The sequence below is a fragment of the Pelobates fuscus genome, chromosome 3 (assembly GCF_036172605.1).
Source record: "Pelobates fuscus isolate aPelFus1 chromosome 3, aPelFus1.pri, whole genome shotgun sequence".
NCBI lineage: Eukaryota > Metazoa > Chordata > Amphibia > Anura > Pelobatidae > Pelobates > Pelobates fuscus.
Window position 1 is genome coordinate 360,110,052 of NC_086319.1, and position 22,290 is coordinate 360,132,341.

The following is a 22,290-nucleotide window of genomic DNA, read 5'->3' on the forward strand; positions in this document are numbered from 1 at the left end:
CTACGACATACATCAGATATTTTTGAATTAGCACGATATATATATGTATTCCATGAAACACTTCACCACACAAAAACGACATGCATCAGATGTCTTTGAATAAGTCCCTCTTTTAGGAGGTTACACATGCAGGGCTGAGCAAGGTGACACATAATTAATGACGTCACACAAAAAAAAAAACACACACACACACCGGTAAAACACACAAAGGTCCTAACAAACGAACGTCTTATGTTTGAAACCATGTTTAAAGGGTCGTTGAAATGAGGCTGCGGCTCGGGTTGCAGACCAATCGAGTAGAATGCCCAAGACCAAAGGGGCACCTTGTAGATACTTTATTTGTTTATTTTTACTTATGTTTATGTTTATGTTTTTGTATCCGTTTATGTCTCTACCCAATACCTGGTTGTACTGCTTGATAACCTGTAGGCCTGTACACAATGTACAAACCCCAACCTATTCCCACAGACCGCGGCCCGGACACTGCCGTGAACCAACACGCACGATCACAGGGAATTCCCCAAAGACAGTCTAGCAATTGCTAAACAGAATAGTCCAAATCTTAATCCCAATGGTTAACTCATTGCAGTTATTCTCCCTTAACGTCAAAGGCCTTAACAGCCCCCACAAACGGAGGCTGGCAGCGCAGGAAATGCGCTCGTCCAAAGCGGCGATAGCCTGTCTGCAGGAAACCCATTTTTGTAGACGAAACCCGCCGAAATTTTCTGTGAAACAATATACGCAGGTCTTTCACGCATTCTCCCCAACAAAATCCAGAGGGGTCTCCATATTTTTCCATGATGACTGGGCATTTACTATGAGCACACAACACGCAAACAGGGATGGCTGGCTACTTATACTGGTGGGTTCCATAAATGGCATAGAGATCACGATAGCCTCACTATACGCTCCCAACGAAGATCAAAAATCCTTCCTTACCTCAGCACTAAAAAAACTGGACAGATATAAACGAGGACACGTAATCCTATGCGGTGACTTTAACTGCACAACTGACCCACACATGGACATGAAACGAACAGGGAACAAAGCTCCCGAAAGATCATCTATCTTATTGGGACAACACCTCACCAAACTACTCCTAACACATGACTTGTATGATTCATGGAGGTGCCTATACCCCGCGGATAGGGACTACACATATTACTCCCCGGTCCACATAACATACTCCAGGATAGACCTCTGTCTCACCGACAAGAGTACCCTAACACACTTCACTGAAGTCTCTATAGGTCCAATAACGTGGTCAGACCACGCGCCGCTTACGGTTACGCTCCGCGTCCCGTACTCGGTTCGTGGCAGAGGCACTTGGCGACTAAATGAAGCCGTTAGACAACCCAGAGAATTCAAAAAATATAGAAAAACAGATAAATTACTTTTTCGCCAATCACACAACTTGCACAACGCCCATTACGACTCAATGGGTAACGCACAAAGTGGTCCTGAGAGGGGCGTTCATTCAACTGGGAGCCAATAGCAAAAGACGGGCATGCACACAGAAAGCTGAGCTGCTAACAACACTCACTAAATTAGAAGCTACACATAAACAGGACCCCAAAAAGCATACCCAAAAACAGTTGGAACAAGTATGGTTGCAACTACATGCCCTAAACACCACTGAAAAACATATGCGCTACCTCAAACAAACCCATTATACAGGAGGTAATAAAGCAGGGAAAATGTTAGCTAGAAGGCTAAAGAAGAGATATCAAACCACTAAGCTCCCATACATCATATCCGCGACAGGTGACAAGTTATACAACCCTCAAGACATGGTAGAGGAACTAGCCTCCTATTATGCCACATTGTATCAGCTCGACAGGGACAGTACCACACACCAACCCACGGAGAGGGAATTACAAGCATTTTTTAACAACACTACCCTCCCAACACTCACCCAGGAACAGAAAACCTCATTAGGGAGGCCATTCACAGACGAAGAAGTTTGTTCCACGATAACGTCACTGCCTAAACACAAAACACCGGGCCCAGGTGGGCTAACAAACTACTACTACCACAAATTTGGTGATACCCTGGCCCCACAACTTACCAAACTCTTCAACCACATAAAAGACACAGGAGAAATCCCACCAGAAATGCTAGAAGCCCACATAATAACACTCCCTAAACCCAATAAAACACCTACAATGTGTGCTAACCTCAGACCTATCTCCCTACTGAATGCCGATACAAAACTCTACGCTAAATTGTTAGCAAACAGGATTAAACCACTTCTATCCAAGCTAGTTTCGAAGGAGCAAGCAGGGTTTGTGCCCGGTAGGCAGGTGGGAGATACTAGACACTTCATCAACCTAGTTGAATGGGCACACACATCAAACCAGCAAGGAGTCCTCTTGGCACTCGAAGCAGAAAAAGTGTTCGACCGCCTGAATTGGAGATACATGAGAAAGACCCTTGAAGCTCAGGGATTTTCCCAGCCCTTTATAACTAGCACTATACAGCTGTCCCTCGGCAAAGATCTATAATACGGGTTTCCTCTCCAGACCTTTCCACATCCACAATGGCACACGCCAAGGATGCCCACTATCCCCACTCATCTTCATTCTGTGTCTGGAGCCCCTCATCTATAACATTAAACACGACCCACTAATCCGGTGGCTTGACACCCCTGCGGGCGAACAAAAACTAGCCCTATTTGCGGACGACATACTGGTATTCCTGACAGACCCGATACAGTCTATCCCAGCCCTACTACAACTGCTGAACAAGTATGGCTCCGTGTCGTACTACAAAAATAATACAGCCAAAACCCAGGCTCTCCCCATCCGACTACCAAAGGCCACGATTAAAAAATTAGAAACGCATACATTCGAATGGCGATCTAAATCGATCCAATACTTAGGCATAAAACTAACAAAGTCCATACACTCACTGACTACTGAGAACCACACACCTATGATCCACAAACTTGCATCCCAAATGAGTCAATGGGAAGGGTTGGAAGTATCGTGGCTGGGGCGCATTAACTCCATTAAAATGCTGATTATACCCCACATGCTTTATCTCTTCCGCACACTCCCCATACCACTGTCGACCAAAATGCTAAAAAGATTCCAGACTATCATTAACGCCCACATATGGAAAAGGAAGCCTCCCAGAATGGCCACCGCCAAACTTAGCCTACCATATGCGAAAGGAGGCTTAGGTGTTCCGGACATCCGTAATTACTACTGGGTATCTTTATTAGCACAAGGACTAAGATTAATCAGATTTCCAGGTGCAGAACAAACCCCTCTATGGTTAGCTCTTGAGGATGCCTGCATACACCCAGACACTCTGACAAATGTCCTCTGGACACCCGAACCAACAACCATAGGGAATACCGCACTATGGTGCACAAAAACCACTCTGAACACTTGGAGACAGTGGGCCATGGAGGTCATGGACACGCAAACACTATTCAAAGAATCACCACTCACAGCATTGCAGGCTAGCTCACCCGACCTCTCGCTACAAACATGGACGGCCCTAGGGATCTGTAAAATACAGGACCTATATAACCAGAACATGCTGAAAGCATTCCCAACCCTGCAAAGCGAGTTCTCCCTGAACGCCAGAGATATATTCAAATATTTAAGGGTCAAGCACATACTACAAACTCACACCAAGCTGACAACACCTTAAAAACGACCAGAAACTTCTTCTGCCCGGTACATTTTGATGTCCCGCTCCATCAAACCTCTAGCACTTTGCTATAATGCACTAGAATGAGGGAAATCCGAGCACAAACTTCCTTACATGGAAAAAAGGGAAGGAGACATAGGGAAACCACTTACATTACAACAATGGCATGAAGCCTTTTATTTAACAAAACGAGCGTCTAAAAGCTTGTCCCTATGGGAAGCATATTGCAAAATTGCAATGCGTTGGTATTTGGTCCCCTTAAGACTAGCTAGAATGTATCCCAACTCCTCCCCACTATGCTGGAGGTGCAATCGCACATCAGGGTCGCTACTACACATATTTTGGGACTGTCCGATCATACTGGAACTCTGTCCAAACACTCATACGCGAAACCACTAGCATAACTATACCACTGGACCCTGTACATTACTTGCTTCATATGCTCCCCGCGAGCAATCCAGTGAGACACCCAGCAACCACGACTGCATTAAACATATTAACCATAGCCATAATTGCGATAGCCTCATAATGGATGGTCGAGACGCCTCTAATCTTAGTGGAGGTAGCAAAACGGGTGGATAGCATATGCCTGTATGAGAGAATGGCACACAAATTGCAAGGAACACCGTACAAAACATGGTATCCAATGAGGCGGGTGGCACAACGTCCGAGCAAAGGACGGAACAGATGAATAAGGCACTAAGGCACATTGACACACGCTCCAGAGGAATGATTAGGGGGGACATGTCACAAACCATGCCACAAATCACAAGTACCGCAGGGTCCGGTAGTGGAACCAAAACAATATGCACAACAGGAAAAGCCCAGGATACACGGTTACACAAGTTGAGTTACTGTTGAATGTTACCCTTCCCTTAACCTTTTTTCTTTTGTACCCGGTTGCATGATGCGATAGAAAATAATTCTTGTACGCCCACCAACAATAGAAAGCACGAGTGACTAAAGCTCCATGTAAAAAAAAAAGTACCTCAAACGAGCTGTCACACAAGCAATGATATAACACAACACCGATGAAAAGTAGAATCGGTGCTGCATAAATGTTGCTAACAATGTAAATGCTACTGTACGTGTTATGATGTTATGATGTATATGGTGCGTAGCAAACTGGTGATGCCGTACCTGATCAATGAGCTGCTGCGTCAGCAATTGTATTGTATTATGCAACTGTATTATGCACTGGAGTACTACCAAAACTAATAAAAAATAAAAATCTGCATTTATTCTCAATCTAGCACCAAAACAGTCTCCTCTTGGCAACATTCCTTCTCTTCTGAGGTTATCTGTTCTGGTAGTCAGCCAATTCAAAGCCTATCTTTGCAGCATCATGCTGTGTAGTAATTAAAAGTATTTAATGAGCAAGCTTTGGATTGTTTAGTTTTTTTTGCCGCTTTTTTTCCCCTGATGATTTTACTTTTAACTACATTAAAAAAAATAAGAGTGGTTGACATATGGCCTCAAAGACTAGTTGCAGTTGGAGGTTATGTACATGAGAGCCAAAACACCATTTCATGTTTTGTATGTAGGAAAACCCAGCATAATGACCAAGCACATAGTCCCTTATCCTGGAGTGTATATTATGTGCCATCAGTGTATATTGCTGTTCTGAGAGAAAATTGTGAAAATTAAACCAGATTATCCCAATATAGTATTTAATTTTTTTTAAATGGATGTCTGTGACAGAGCTCCAGTACTCCGCCCGAGTACCTCTGCCAAGTGTGCTTTCTCAGAGCTATCAGGGACTCTGGAGCACTTCAAACCCAGTCACCAAGACTTGACTGGGATCTCTGAGGGCCTTGTCCACCCTTGATCAGGCTACTAGGATTACAAGCCTGGACACCCTTTTCATCAGCAGAGCAATAATCAGAGCTCTTTCCCCAAACACCAGACGACACTTGGTGAAGGTTGAAACAACAACTCCCTATAATGAACACAGCAAACATATTTATGCCCCCAACAGCCTCGTTTACATACAATAGGGTGAATAGAGCACTATAGTACATGGAAGGATGGGGCCAGACAATAGGCTGAGAACCAAATAGCAGATTGAGGAGGGACAGGGCAGCTGCTTTAAACTGGTCCTGCAGTGTCCCTGGGACAATGCCCTGCTGGGGAAATGATAGGACAGGAAAAAGGGGGAGGGGGAAAGGCCCAGATAATCAGTACATTCAACATACCCTGCACCAATACTGGGCACAGGGTGACCAAAGTACAAGAGGAATCTGGGGACCCATACATAGTGTCTGTCTTCCATCCACAGGGATGGTGACTACCGTCACAATGTCTATAGAGCTTAAAACTTATTTTAGAAATTATGTAATTCACTCTTTTAGTGAGCTCAATTGGGCTTTGTGAAGTTATTACAGTAGCATGCAAGCCAGACATTGACTCCGTAAATGCTGAAATATGACTGAATTAGAAACATTTGGAATTTGACTCTATAGCTCTTTAAAAATATTTTCTTTTCAAAAGTCTTCATACGGCTATGGCTGTATTCGTGGGCAGTAGCAGAATACAAATATGAGGTTTTTACAGTAGTGGGACACACATATGTTGAATTCCGCATAAAAATTAAATGTGTGTGTATGTGTGAAAAACACACACACAACAACATTTAACATGACCATTAAAGGGAAACTCCAGTGCCAGGAAAACGATCCGTTTTCCTGGCACTGGAGGGTCCCTCTCCCTCCCACCCCCCAATCCCCGGTTACTGAAGGGCTGAAAACCCCTTCAGTGACTTACCTGAGGCAGCGGCGATGTCCCTCGTCGCTGTCTCCGCCTCCGCGACGCTCCTCCTCTTCATTGCGTCGGCCGGTGGGCGAGACTGATCTCGCCCACCGGCCGAGGGGACCTAATGCGCATGTGCGGCAATGCCGCACATGCGCATTACGTCTCCCCATAGGAAAGCATTGAAAAATAATTTCAATGCTTTCCTATGGGGTTTCGAGCGACGCTGAAGGTCCTCACACAGCGTGAGGACGTCCAGCGACGCTCTAGCACAGGTTTCCTGTGCTAGAACCGAGGAAGTGACCTCTAGTGGCTGTCTAATAGACAGCCACTAGAGGTGGAGTTAACCCTGCAATGTAATTATTGCAGTTTATAAAAAACTGCAATAATTACACTTGCAGGGTTAAGAGTAGTGGGAGTTGGCACCCAGACCACTCCAATGAGCAGAAGTGGTCTGGTGCCTAGAGTGTCCCTTTAAATATGACAGAAGTTAATGATAAAATTGCTAAATGAAGGGTGTCACAATTCTCTTATTTAAATGCCCTGGGAGGAAGGACAACTTTCTACAAATATGATTCAAAACCATAACAAAAAAGTAGATATGTTTAATTATTGTTAATGTTATAATCTCAGTAGACCAAATTTAGCAAGTTTTTGCTTATGTTTTATATTTTTCGTAATTTTATTTGTAATTTACATTTTTTATTCATATGTAATGTCCGAAGAAGAAAAACTGAGCAAATGTTTTTATAAATATAATTTCTAACTTAACGGCTGGGTACAAAGAGAAGTGGAAACTTTTTGTTTGTCAAAATAACCTATTTTTAGCAAGGGGAAATTAATGTTTGACTATAACTGAGCTCAATTCTTTAGAAATAGAGAAATCCATTTTAAAACTTTTATTTGAAGAATTCTTGAAATTTCAAAGTGAATTTTACATTTTATGACAAAATAGCCAAAGTTGAACATTTACAATTCCATGTGAATTCTCAGCAATTAACACTTTAGATTAACACCTTGTTATCAACTAAAGTGTAAATTCAACATGAATCTAAAAATTAGGCCAAATTAGCAGTTGGCCTTTTCTGCCTAAAGCCTTAGATTCACTTTGAATTTGTGACAATTCACTCAGTAACGAATTAAAAAATGTAGTCAAAAATATTCAGATTTTATAAATGACTTATCCATTTACTGTTATATGGTAAAGTCTCCAAGGTGGTAAAGTCTCCAAGGTATATTCTTGCACTGTTGCAAACTGAATGTTTATTAAACCCCATGAGAACATCTTCCCAGGTAAGGCTTTCCTAATATAAACCCAAGGAAACTCAACCTTTTACTTTACGATGTGGATACAAGATCAGATTAAACGCACAGGTCAGTTAATTCTACCTTCAGCATATCAAACACGTTGATATTTTTATTATTTCTATTCTATATTCTAAGATCTATCAAACACTTTTTTTTTTTTTTAAATGAGAATTCGAGGCCCTGGGCATTTTTTATAAAAAAAAAAAAAATTAACTAATCATAGAATGGCCACGCCTCAGAAATACCAGTAAGTAATCAGTAGAGATTACTGAAAGTTAATCAAAAAAACAAGTTCTGCGCTCAAACTCTTAGTACTGAAAGTAGTAGAATTAATTGAATCAATAGAATTGCAGAGAATTAATTGAAGCAGATTAATTTTAGGAGTACAGTGATTTATTAATTAGCTTATCTTTTCTATAAAGAATACTTGAGCATCTATATATTAAAAGTTAGGATCGTTAATCGCATTTGTTACTGCGCACACAGATCCCTGGCAAATGTTATGGTGCTTCACTGGCTATTTTGTGACTTAATGGGCGCAGGTGAAGCGTTGTCACTCGTTTCTCTAGCTATTAAGGTTAAGCCCATGCTATAATGTAATTACTCCAGGAACTCTCAGAAGCCCTGGGTAACAACAGCTTGTACACCTTGTTTTATTTTTATTGTAGTTGTTACTTAATGACCTACATCGTTAGGGAAGAGAACTGTTTTGGACAAAGGTATTTATATGCTACAAATTATTCTCCTCACAGTATAGTGAGCTATGCAATTTAGCATCACCTCATCGTTCCATGTTCCCTTATGTTGCTTATGTACGTGTTTAAAAAAAAAAAAAAAAAAAAAAGCAATTGCTATTACTTGGTGGTATTATATGTAATCACTGTGGCTTGGGTTTAATATTTTGTGTCTTTTCACCATTTATTTGATCTCTTCTCTTTGTGGGTGAGAGATACTTGTAAGGGCTTAATGCTAGGATTTTTATCATTTAACTTTTTTTAGGTGTGGATACATTCCTCTTTTTGCAACATTTTTGATTGTAATTGCTTCTACGGCATTACAATCCCAAATGTTTTGCTATGATTTGTGCTATACCCCTGCAGTTTTTAGATTGAATCTTTTTTGAGTTTGTCTTTTTTAATTTGTGTATTCCATTATTAAAATATACTTATTATATGTATTTAATTTTATTTAACTCTTATATATTAATAGGAGGGGTCATACTGCAATCTATTTGTTTTTATCTATTTCATCTCCCTTCAGTGTGAAGCAGCCCACAATAACTATATCTATACTTGACATGTTTTTACTTTTACCCTCTTAATATAGTATATGTATGTTTTGTCTACAACTTTGGGTTAGTTTGTCTTTTTGCTAGAACTGAGTTATTGGTTTCCAAAAATGACTAGAAGCTACTGGAGAGAAGTTACCATATTGTGATTTGACTTATGAATACCTTGAACAAAAATATACACACGTAATTCTGATTAAAAAAAAAGTGTGCACGTTTTACTATATAGCTGTCAGTTGTAATCTGATATCCCCAATCATACCAGGCACATATCACTGACAATTGAAAGAGTGGGTAAAAAAACAAAAACGTCTATTGCCCATTGCCTGTGTCCATGTATTCTTAAAGATAAATTATAGGACCTGGGAGCAAATATTTCTAAAAAGAAAGCAGACTGCAGCAAACATTTGCAGGTAAATTAGAGGGGCTTAGCGGAGAGAAGTACGATTTTTTATAAAAACACACATTTAACAATCTACATACAGTGAGGGAAAAAATAACTTGATTCCCTGCTGATTTTGAACGAAATGATCAGTCTACAATTTAATGGTAGGTGTATTTTAACAGTGAGAGACAGAATAACAAAAAAAATCCAGAAAAAAGCATGTCAAAAACATTATAAATTGATTTGCATGTCAGCTCATGGGCAGGGTCCTCTACCTGTTGTATCGGTCTGTTCTTATTGTGTTTGTCTTTTTCCCAATTGTACAGCACTGCGGAATTTGTTGGCACTTTATAAATGCCAGTAACAATAATAATAATAATAATGAGTGAAATAAGTATTTTATCCCCTATCAATCAGCAAGATTTCTGGCTCCCAGTTGTCTTTTTTTTATTTTATTTTATTTTTATATACAAGTAAAGAGCTGAGATTAGGAGCACTCTCTTATAGCACTCTCTTATATAGCTTGTTACCTGTATAAAAGACACCTGTCCACATAAGCAATCAATGAATCAGATTCCAAACTCTCCACCATGGCCAAGACCAAAGAGCTGTGCAAGGATGTCAGGGACAAGATTGTAGACCTACACAAGGCTGGAATGGGCTACAAGACCATCGCCAAGCAGCTTGGTGAGAAGGTGACAACAGTTGGTGCGATTATTTGCAAATGGAAGAAACACAAAATAACTGTCAGTCTCCCTCGGTCTGGTGCTCCATGCAAGATCTCACCTCGTGGAGTTTCAGTGATCATGAGAACAGTGAGGAATCAGCCCAGAACTACACGAGAGGATCTTGTTAATGATCTCAAGGCAGCTGGGACCATAGTCACCAAGAAAACAATTGGTAATACACTACGTTGTGAAGGACTGAAATCTTGCAGCACCCGCAAGGTCCTCCTGCTCAAGAAAGCACATGTACAGGCCCATCTGAACTTTGCCAATGAACATCTGATTGATTCAGAGGAGAACTGGGTGAAAGTGTTGTGGTCAGAGACCACAATCGAGCTATTTGGCATCCATTCCGCTTGCCGTGTTGTGAGGAGGAGATATGCTGCCAAGAACACCATCCCCACCATCAAACATGGAGGTGGAAACATTAGTCTTTGAGGGTATTTTTCTGCTAAGGGGACAGGACAACTGCCCCGCATCAAAGGGACAATGGACAGGGCCATGTACCGTCAAATCTGGGGTGAGAACCTCCTTCCCTTAGCCTGGGCATTGAAAATGGGTCATGGATGGGTATTTCAGCATATCTATGACCAAAAACACACAGTCAAGGCAGCAATGGAGTGGCTCAATAAGAAGCACATTAAGGTCCTGGAAAGGCCTAGCCAGTCTCCAGACCTTAATCCCATAAAAAATCATCTGTGCAGGGAGCTGAAGGTTCGAGTTGCCAAACGTCAACCATAAAACCTTAATGACTTGGAGAGGATCTGCAAAAAGGAGTGGGACAAAATCCCTCCTGAGATACCGTATATACTCGACCCGAATATAAGTCGAGGCCCCTAATTTTACCCCAAAAAACTGGGAAAACTTATTGACTCGACTATAAGACTAGGGTGGGAAATGCAGCAGCTACTGGTAAATTTCTAAATAAAATTAGATATTAATGACTATGAATATTTATTCACAGTGTGTATATATAATGAATGCAGAGTGTTTGTGTAGTGTGTGTATATATAATGCAGTGTGTGTATATAATGCAGTGTGTGTGTGTGTATATGAATGCAGTGTGTGTATATAATGCAGTGTGTGTGTGTGTGTGAATGCAGTGTGTGTATATAATGCAGTGTGTGTGTGTGTATGAATTCAGTGTGTGTATGTGTGTGTGTGTGTATTTGATGCAGAGTGTGTAACCTTGGTGGGGGTGGGCATTTTTTTTTTTTTTTTATTATTATTATTTTAATATTATAATTTTTTTTAATATGAACATTTTTATTTTATTATAATATTCATTTTTTTATATTATTTTTTATTTTAATATTATTACATTTATTATATTATTATTTAAATTTGTATTTATTTTTCATCCCCCCTCCCTGCTTGTTAGCTGGCCAGGGAGGGGGGCTCTCATTCCCTGGTGGTCCCGTGGATGGGCTTTGTAGAAGGGGGGCTGGCAGAGAGCTGTTACTTACCTTTCCTGCAGCTCCTGTCAGCTCCCTTCTCCTCCGGTCCGGTCAGCTCTCTTCTCCTCCACTGCATGTCTCGCGGTGTGACTGCCACGCGGAGCGTTGCCACGGTAACCCGTGGCAACACGCTGACCCCGCGGCTCTCGCGAGACTTGCTCTGAAGGAGAAGAGAGCTGACAGGAGCTGCAGGAAAGGTAAGTTACAGCTCTCTGCCAGCCCCCAACAGGATCACCGGGTTTGTAATAAGCCTGGCGGTCCTGGTATTTATTATGACAATGTAAGTTGCCATAATACAGACACTGACTCGAGTATAAGTCGAGTTGGGGTTTTTCAGCACAAAAAATGTGCTGAAAAACTCAACTTATACTCTAGTATATACAGTATGTGCAAACCTGGTGGCCAACTACAAGAAACGTCTGACATCTGTGATTGCCAAAAAGGGTTTGCCACCAAGTACTAAGTTAAAGGGGTCAAATACTTATTTCACTCATTGACATGCAAATCAATTTATATAGTTTTTGACGTGTTTTTCTGTATATTTTTTTTTTTTTTGTTATTCTGTCTCTCACTGTTAAAATACACCTACCATTAAAATTATAGACTGATCATTTCTTTGTCAGTGGGCAAACGTTCAAAATCAGCAGGGGATTAAATACTTTTTTCCTCATTGTAAAGTTGCCCATTTTTATTTTCATATGCATTTTTTTTTATGTGAACAGTGGAAGCGACTTGACAACAAAGGAAGTGACTGAACTTGTGACCAAGAACAACTGTCTGGAAGGGTGAGTGACTGAGTTTTGAGTGAGTGGTTGTGAAGTGCAGGTAGATCGTTGAAATTGGGACAGGTGCACACAACCCATGTTAGCACTGCATGACCCTAACTGAACTAGCAGAGCAATAAGTAAAATGTTCTGCTGCACACCCTAAAACCAAAAAAAGGGAAAATATACCACTCTTTCTGCCTCCTAATTTTGCATTTCAAAAACAATTAGTTGGCCATTTAAGGACAAATTGAAGCACGACGCTGTAAGCTCATTATTGTCCCTGTGTAACTTATGCCAACATAGAATGATCCACTTCATTTATTATTTAAATTTAACATTGGCTGCTTAACACAGCCCTACAGTAAGTAAGTTATCTTATATTTAAAAAGAATCCTTAAAGAACGCATTGTAATAATGATAAAAACATTGTTGGCCCTTAAGTGGCTATCTGTGTATCATCCTATTCCGTCATGGTTTTCTATAAAACAGATGTTCATTAAAAAATGTCATTTAGTTCAACACACTTCGATCTTATTATACAGGATATGATTTCTATTAGGCTGGTGACGAGTGGCCCAGTAAAATGTAATACAGTGATATATAATTTATATATGTCAGAATGTATGTGCACTTGTTTTATCTGATCTTTATCTAGATTTATCTGCCAATATGTAAAGGAAAAACCTTATAAAACTGTTACTTCTTGCTTTTAAAAAAAATCGAATAAACTGAAACTTAATTCACGCAGAACAATCCCTTTATAGTAGTGGCAGGCAGCCCTGTCTTTGTATATGTCTCTTCCATGCACATACATGTTATCAGTTCTATTTATGTTTGTTTCCAGCCTGTTGCCTTCTTCCTTGGACATAGTTATACCAAGTGTCCCTATTTAGGAGAGACAGTACATATTTCAGGCCCAAATCTTTCTGTCCATATTTTCTATCCTAATGTTCCTCTTTGCTAGGAGCTCCTATTGTTGGTGTGTCTGAGTGTATAACAGAGCTCAACAACAATAATGCTCACATCGATGTGTATCTACTAAATGTCTTTGTAAACCATTCTGTGTAAAAGTAATATTTTTTTTTTTGTTCTAAATAACCTTTTTCACACATAAATTGCTATGCAACCTGAAATTTCCCAATACAGCCCCGCCTCTGGCTACACCCCACCAATGCCCCTAAAAGATATTGTCCATCTTTGTAATGTTGATATGTTGGAAGGCATGCAAACTTTGAACAAGCTATGCATGCAGGCAGCACTCAATGCAGCAGGGTTCATGGTCCTCAGGCACGTTCCATCATAATTCTAGTTTATTTGTGAACTTCTTATACTTCATGTCTGCTGAAGACTGTGTGTAGGTGTCTGGAGTCAGCAGTCATGTTCTATATTGATAGAGAGCAGGGTCAGCCTTAGGCATTTAGGTGCCCCTCTCCTCCACTTCATCCATGTATAGTGTGTGTGTATAGGTGTTTAGTGTTTGTATAGGGGACAGTCATACACACAGCAACACACAGGCAGACAGTCACACACAGTTACAGTCAGTCATACACAGTTAAATTCATACACACAGACACACACACACACACAGGCAGTCAATCACACAGGTATACAGACACACACACAGTTAATGTCACAGTAAAACACGGGCAGTCCCACACAGAGGCAGGCACTCACATACAGTTACAGTCACACACACAGGCAGACACTCAGTTACAGTCACATACAGTACCCACACAGTTAGTCACACACAGAGTCAGACGCACAGTTACAGTCACACACAGAAGCAGACACTCGCACACAGTTACAGACCTGAGCACACAACACGCAAACAGTGATGGCCGGCTACTCATACAGGTGGGTTCCTTAAATGGCATAGAGATCACGATAGCCTCACTATACACTCCCAACGAAGATCAAAAATCTTTCCTTACCTCAGCACTAAAAAAACTGGACAGATATAAACGAGGACACGTAATCCTATGCGGTGACTTTAACTGCACAACTGACCCACACATGGACATAAAAACGAACAGGGAACAAAGCTCCCGAAAGATCATCTATCTTATTGGGACAACACCTCACCAAACTACTCCTAACACATGACTTGTATGATTCATGGAGGTGCCTATACCTCGCGGATACGGACTACACATATTACTCCCCGGTCCACATGACATACTCCAGGATAGACCTCTTTCTCACCGACAAGAGTACCCTAACACACTTCACTGAAGTCTCTATAGGTCCAATAACGTGGTCAGACCACGCGCCGCTTACGGTTACTCTCCGCGTCCCGTACCCGGCTCGTGGCAGAGGCACGTAGTGACTAAATGAAGCCCTGTTAGACAACCCAGAGAATTAAAAAAATATAGAAAAACGGATAAATGACTTTTTCGCCAATCACGCAACTTGCACAACGCCCATTACGACTCAATGGGTAACGCACAAAGTGGTCCTGAGAGGGGCGTTCATTCAACTGGGACCCAATAGCAAAAGACGGACATGCACACAGAAAGCTGAGCTTCTAACAACACTCACTAAATTAGAAGCTACACATAAATAGGACCCCAAAAAGCATACCCAAAAACAGTTGGAACAAGTATGGTTGCAACTACATGCATTAGCCCTAAACACCACTGAAAAACATATGCGCTACCTCAAACAAACCCATTATACAGGAGGTAATAAAGCAGGGAAAATGTTAGCTAGAAGGCTAAAGAAGAGATCTCAAACCACTAAGCTCCCATACATCATATCCGCGACAGGTGACAAGTTATACAACCCTGAAGACATGGTAGAGGAACTAGCCTCCTATTATGCCACATTGTATCAGCTCGACAGGGACAGTACCACACACCAACCCACGGAGAGGGAATTACAAGCATTTTTTAACAACACTACCCTCCCAACACTCACCCAGGAACAGAAAACCTCATTAGAGAGGCCATTCACAGACAAAGAAGTTCGTTCCACGATAACGTCACTGCCTAAACACAAAGCACCGGCCCAGATGCGCTAACAAACTACTACTACCACAAATTTGGTGATACCCTGGCCCCACAACTTACCAAACTCTTCAACCACATAAAAGACACAGGAGAAATCGCACCAGAAACGCTAGAAGCCCACATAATAACACTCCCTAAACCCAATAAAACACCTACAATGTGTGCTAATCTCAGACCTATCTCCCTACTGAATGCCGATACAAAACTCTACGCTAAATTGTTAGCAAACAGGATGAAACCACTTCTATCCAAGCTAGTTTCGAAGGAGCAAGCAGGGTTTGTGCCCAGTAGGCAGGTGCGAGATAATACTAGACACTTCATCAACCTAGTTGAATGGGCACACACATCAAACCAGCAAGGAGTCCTCTTGGCACTCGACGCAGAAAAAGCATTCGACCGCCTGAATTGGAGATACATGAGAAAGACCCTTGAAGCTCAGGGATTTTCCCAGCCCTTTATAACTAGTATCCTAGCACTAATACAGCTGTCCCTCGGCAAAGATCTATAATACGGGTTTCCTCTCCAGACCTTTCCACATCCACAATGGCACACGCCAAGGATACCCACTATCCCCACTCATCTTCATTCTGTGTCTGGAGCCCCTCATCTATAACATTAAACACGACCCACTAATCCGGGGGCTTGACACCCCTGCGGGCCAACAAAAACTATCCCTATTTGCGGACGACATACTGGTATTCCTGACAGACCCTATACAGTCTATCTCCGTCCTACTACAACTGCTGAACAAGTATGGCTCAGTGTCGTACTACAAAAATAATACAGCCAAAACCCAGGCTCTCCCCATCCGACTACCAAAGGCCATGATTAAAAAATTAGAAGAAACACATACATTCGAATGGCGATCTAAATCGATCCAATACTTAGACATAAAACTAACGAAGTCCATACACTCACTGACTACTGAGAACCACACACCTATGATCCACAAACTTGCATCCCAAATGAGTCAATGGGAAGGGTTGGAAGTATCGTGGCTGGGGCGCATTAACTCCATTAAAATGATGATTATACCCCACATGCTTTATCTCTTCCGCACACTCCCCATACCACTGTCGACCAAAATGCTAAAAAGATTCCAGACTATCATTAACGCCCACATATGGAAAAGGAAGCCTCCCAGAATGGCCACCGCCAAACTTAGCCTACCATATGCGAAAGGAGGCTTAGGTGTTCCGGACATCCGTATTTACTACCGGGCATCTTTATTAACACAAGGACTAAGATTAATCAGATCTCCAGGCGCAGAACAAACCCCTCTATGGTTAGCTCTTGAGGATGCCTGCATACACCCAGCCACTCTGACAAATGTCCTCTGGACACCCGAACCAACAACCATAGGGAATACCGCACTATGGTGCACAAAAACCACTCTGAACACTTGGAGACAGTGGGCCTCAGAGGTCATGGACACGCAAACACTATTCAAAGAAGCACCACTCACAGCATTGCAGGTTAGCTCACCCGAACATGGACGGCCCTAGGGATCTGTAAATTACAGGACCTATATAACCAGAACATGCTGAAAGCATTCCCAACCCTGCAAAGCGAGTTCTCCCTGAACTCCAGAGATATATTCAAATATTTAAGGGTCAAGCACATAATACAAACTCACACCAAGCTGACAACACCCTCAAAACGACCAGAAACATCTTCTGCCCGGTACATTTTGACGTCCCGCTCCATCAAACTTCTAGCACTTTGCTATGATGCACTAGAACGAGGGAAATCCGAGCACAAACTTCCTTACATGGAAAAATGCGAAGGAGACATAGGGAAACCACTTACATTACAACAATGGCATGAAGCCTTTTATTTAACAAAACAAGCGTCTAAAAGCTTGTCCCTATGGGAAGCATATTGCAAAATTGCAATGCGTTGGTATTTGGTCCCCTTAAGACTAGCTAGAATGTATCCCAACTCCTCCCCACTATGCTGGAGGTGCAATCGCACATCAGGGTCGCTACTACACATATTTTGGGACTGTCCGATCATAACTCCGTTCTGGAACTCTGTCCAAACACTCATACGCGAAACCACTAGCATAACTATACCACTGGACCCTGTACATTACTTGCTTCATATGCTCCCCGCGAGCAATCCAGTGAGACACCCAGCAACCACGACTGCATTAAACATATTAACCATAGCCATAATTGCGATAGCCTCACAGTGGAAGGTCGAGACGCCTCCAACCTTAGAGGAGGTAGCAAAACGGGTGGATAGCATATGCCTGTATGAGAGAATGGCACACAAATTGTAAGGAACACCGGAAAAACATGGTATCCAATGGGGCGGGTGGCTTAACGTCCGAGCAAAGGACGGAACAGATGAATAAGGCACTAAGGCACATTGACACACACTCCAGAGGAATGATTAGGGGGGACATGCCACAAACCATGCCACAAATCACAAGTACCGCAGGGTCCGGTAGTGGAACCAAAACAATATGCACAACAGGAAAAGCCCAGGATGCACGGTTACACAAGTTGAGTTACTCTTGAATGTTACCCTTCCCTTAACCTTTTTTCTTTTGTACCCGGTTGCATGATGCGATAGAGAATAATTCTAGTACGCCCACCAACAATAGAAAGCACAAGTGACTACAGCTCCATGTAAAAAAAAAAGTACCTCAAACGAGCTGTCACACAAGCAATGATATAACACAACACCGATGAAAAGTAGAATCGGTGCTGCATAAATGTTGCTAACAATGTAAATGCTACTGTACGTGTTATGATGTTATGATGTATATGGTGTGTAGCAAACTGGTGATGCCGTACCTGATCAATGAGCTGCTGCGTCAGCAATTGTATTGTATTATGCAACTGTATTATGCACTGGAGTACTACCAAAACTAATAAAAAAGAAAAATCTGCATTTATTCTCAATCTAGCACCAAAACAGTCTCCACTTGGCAACATTCCTTCTCTTCTGAGGTTATCTGTTCTGGTAGTCAGCCAATTCAACGCCTCTCTTTGCAGCATCATGCTGTGTAGTAATTAAAAGTATTTAATGAGCAAGCTTTGGATTTTTTTTTTTTTTTTGCCGCTTTTTGTTCCCTGATGATTTTACTTTTAACTACATTAAAAAAAAAAAAAAATAAGAGTGTTTGACATATGGCCTCAAAGACTAGTTGCAGTTGGAGGTTATGTACATGAGAGCTAAAACACCATTTCATGTTGTGTATGTAGGAAAACCCAGCATAATGATCAGCCCCAAGCACATAGTCCCTTATCCTGGAGTGTATATTATGTGCCATCAGTGTATATTGCTGTTCTGAGAGAAAATTGTGAAAATTAAACCAGATTATCCCAATATAGTATTTCATTTTTTTAAAATGGATGTCTGTGACAGAGCTCCAGTACTCCGACCGAGTACCTCTGCCAAGTGTGCTTTCTCAGAGCTATCAGGGACTCTGGAGCACTTCAAACCCAGTCACCAAGACTTGACTGGGATCTCTGAGGGCCTTGTCCACCCTTGATCAGGCTACTAGGATTACAAGCCTGGACACCCTTTTCATCAGCAGAGCAATAATCAGAGCTCTTTTCCCAAACACCAGACGACACTTGGTGAAGGTTGAAACAACAACTCCCTATAATGAACACAGCAAACATATTTATGCCCCCAACAGCCTCATTTACATACAATAGGGTGAATAGAGCACTATAGTACATGGAAGGATGGGGCCAGACAATAGGCTGAGAACCAAATAGGAGATTGAGGAGGGACAGGGCAGCTGGTTTAAACTGGTCCTGCAGTGTCCCTGGGACAATGCCCTGCTGGGGAAATGATAGGACAGGAAAAAGGGGGAGGGGGAAAGGCCCAGATAATCAGTACATTCAACATACCCTGCACCAATACTGGGCACAGGGTGACCAAAGCACAAGAGGAATCTGGGGACCCATACATAGTGTCTGTCTTCCATCCACAGGGATGGTGACTACCGTCACAATGTCTATAGAGCTTAAAACTTATTTTAGAAATTATGTAATTCACTCTTTTAGTGAGCTCAATTGGGCTTTGTGAAGTGTTACAAATCGCTATTTGTAACTGGCCCTTTAAATGGAAAATTGCCCTGCTTCCCTGGATTGTGGAGAAGCCTATTTGCCAGCCTCCTTCCTCATGACTATGGCCCCTGGAAGATTGTGCCCCATATAACTTATTAACTTTTATTGGGTGTGTATGGCCCTTTAAGAACCGTCTGGGGACATATTGTGACTTTGCTGAACAATACCCCTTTAAGACTATGTCCCCAGACCTGTAAAATAACTTGCCCCTGGCTCTCTCCCACTTGGTTCAGTAAATAGGGCTTACTGAACCAAGTACCACACAGGCGGACCACCCAGAAGTTAAAGTGTGCAGGCAATTTACCTCCCAAGCTGTGAGGTTACTGCAGGTTAATTGCACGTGGCGACGGCCATCTTTGTTCAGTCGAACACGGTCAGCGGTGTATGCTAAAGATTCTGTGGAACTGAAATCGGCTACACATTTTACCGAACACCGCTGACCCTTACCTTCTCCTACACTTCGTTTTTCAGCTCCAGACACGAATTTCAGCTCCGTTCGAAATGGGACTTAGTCGTTTTCGGCATGAAATTGACCGACCGCACAGCCCAAATCTATGGAACTGTTTTGGGCAGGAAATTGTGCTTGCGGTCGGTCATAAAGGGACCTCCAGCTAACTTTTGATCCACTGGAGGGATTTGGCTGATTTTTGGAAGTGTTTATGTTTGATGTATGCTGAGTTCAAATATGTAATTTTTTATGGAGATTGAATGTATAGTTTTAAAACTACAGTGTATGTGTGAAAACTGTATTTTTACTGTATGCTATAATTATGTTATATGTTTATCTGAGGGGAGGAGACGTGGGGGTGTAACCATGCATATGATTGGTTATTTTCAACCTCCCCCTGGGAGTGTCCTGTGTGTACCTTTTTGTAATAAAAAGCAGGCTGGGTGTCCCAGTCCTCAGTTCTTCTTGACCCTTCAAAACGTAGCCTTGTCTCGTTATTGGAGGGAATTGCTGTACCACACTGGGGATTGCTATGCTCTGCATATTCCCCTGAGCTTTCAATCACTTAGCTCTTTTAAGAGCTTGTTCCTGTTACGCTCTCCTGGAGGAGAGGTCTTCCCCACACGGTCCTGGAGGACAGAAGCCGATCCAGGGTGGAAGGAAGACGGCGCGGCTCCAGTTAAGCTACGGCGGTTGTGGAGCCTGCGGTGGTTGTGGTGTCGTCTGCAGTGCTTGGAGTCCTCTGAGAGCGCTAGGAGCATCCATCAACGGAGGGTACTCGGTCGGAGTACACGGAGCTCCGTTACATTGGTGGCAGCGGTGGGATGGCGTCCTAGTGCGAGGAGAAGCAGCTCAGAGACAGTGGTAACGTTTTGAGTTACAATTGAGGGCAACGTTAGCACTCGTGCAGCGCCTCTGGCAGCAGAGGTATCCAGCGACTTGGAGCAGACAAGTATGGAAGGCTCTGACGCTGAAGATTATGGGCTGGCCGAGGTGAGGCAGCGAGTGGCCCAGTATGGGGGTTATGTATCCATGGAGATATTCCAGGGGATCTGGAACCAGGTCCTGGCTAAGCGAAACTCAAGGATGGACGGAGAGTATGCTCAGCGGAAAGAGTGTTACAGCAGCAGAGTAGAGGCTGCATCCGAGGAGGTTAGCCGTCTTCCCCTGAGGCGGCAGTGTGTAACCCCGGGAGCTAAAGGTGCCGTCCTTCCTCCCCAGCGGCAGTGTGTGTTACAGGGAGCTGAAGATGCTGTCCTTCCTCCCCAGCGGCAGTGTATACCCCAGGGGGCCGAAGGTGTCGTCCTTCCCCCCCAGCGGCAGTGTGAACCCCAGGGAGCTGAAGGTGTCGTCCTTCCTCCCCAGCGGCAGTGTGTGTTACAGGGAGCTGAAGGTGCCGTCCTTCCTCCCCAGCGGCAGTGTGTACCCCAGGGGGCCGAAGGTGTCGTCCTTCCCCCCCAGCGGCAGTGTGAACCCCAGGGAGCTGAAGGTGTCGGCCTTCCTCCCCAGCGGCAGTGTGTGTTACAGGGAGCTGAAGGTGTCGTCCTTCCTCCCCAGCGGCAGTGTGAACCCCAGGGGGCCGAAGGTGTCGTCCTTCCCCCCCCAACGGCAGTGTGTACCCCAGGGGGCCGAAGGTGTCGTCCTTCCCCCCCAGCGGCAGTGTGTACCCCAGGGGGCCGAAGGTGTCGTCCTTCCCCCCCAGCGGCAGTGTGAACCCCAGGGAGCTGAAGGTGTCGTCCTTCCCCCCCCAGCGGCAGTGTGAGTTACAGGGGGCCGAAGGTGTCGACCTTCCCCCCCAGCAGCAGTGTGTCCTACAGAGAGCAGAGACAGTTGGTCCCTCTCTACAGCAGCAGGACAATGTTACGGGAGTGGAGACAGGCGGTCTCCCTCTCCAGCGGCAGCCTGTGTTTCCGGGAAAGGAGCACAGCACCCACTCTCCCCAGCGGCAGCTTCCCCTAACAAGGGGAGACACCAATCCCCCAGACGGCGCAGATGGGACCGTGGTCTCTGTGCCTGACCTACAGGGATGCTGGACAACCTGTCCAGATCCCCAACTACCCTCACCGGGACAACAGGAGGAGGGGGTAAGTACAAATTCCTCTCCCCAGCTAACTCCTAGCGTGGCACCAGGGTTAACAGAGGCGATGTTAACCCCTACGGACGTCCATGTTCCCTTGGCTACTGAGCCGGACTATGTTCCCAGCACCCCAGCAGAAGAGCTGGCAGCTGGGCAGAGTGCAGTTGGCCTCTGCCCTACTGTTGTCCCTGATCCAGATCCTGATGTCCTACAGGCTATCCCAGCAGAAGAGCTGGCATCAGGGCAGATCGCCGCTGGCCTCTGCCCTTCAAGTCCCCTCAGCGGGTTGCCTCATCACCACAGCAAAATACCCAGGTGCAGTAAC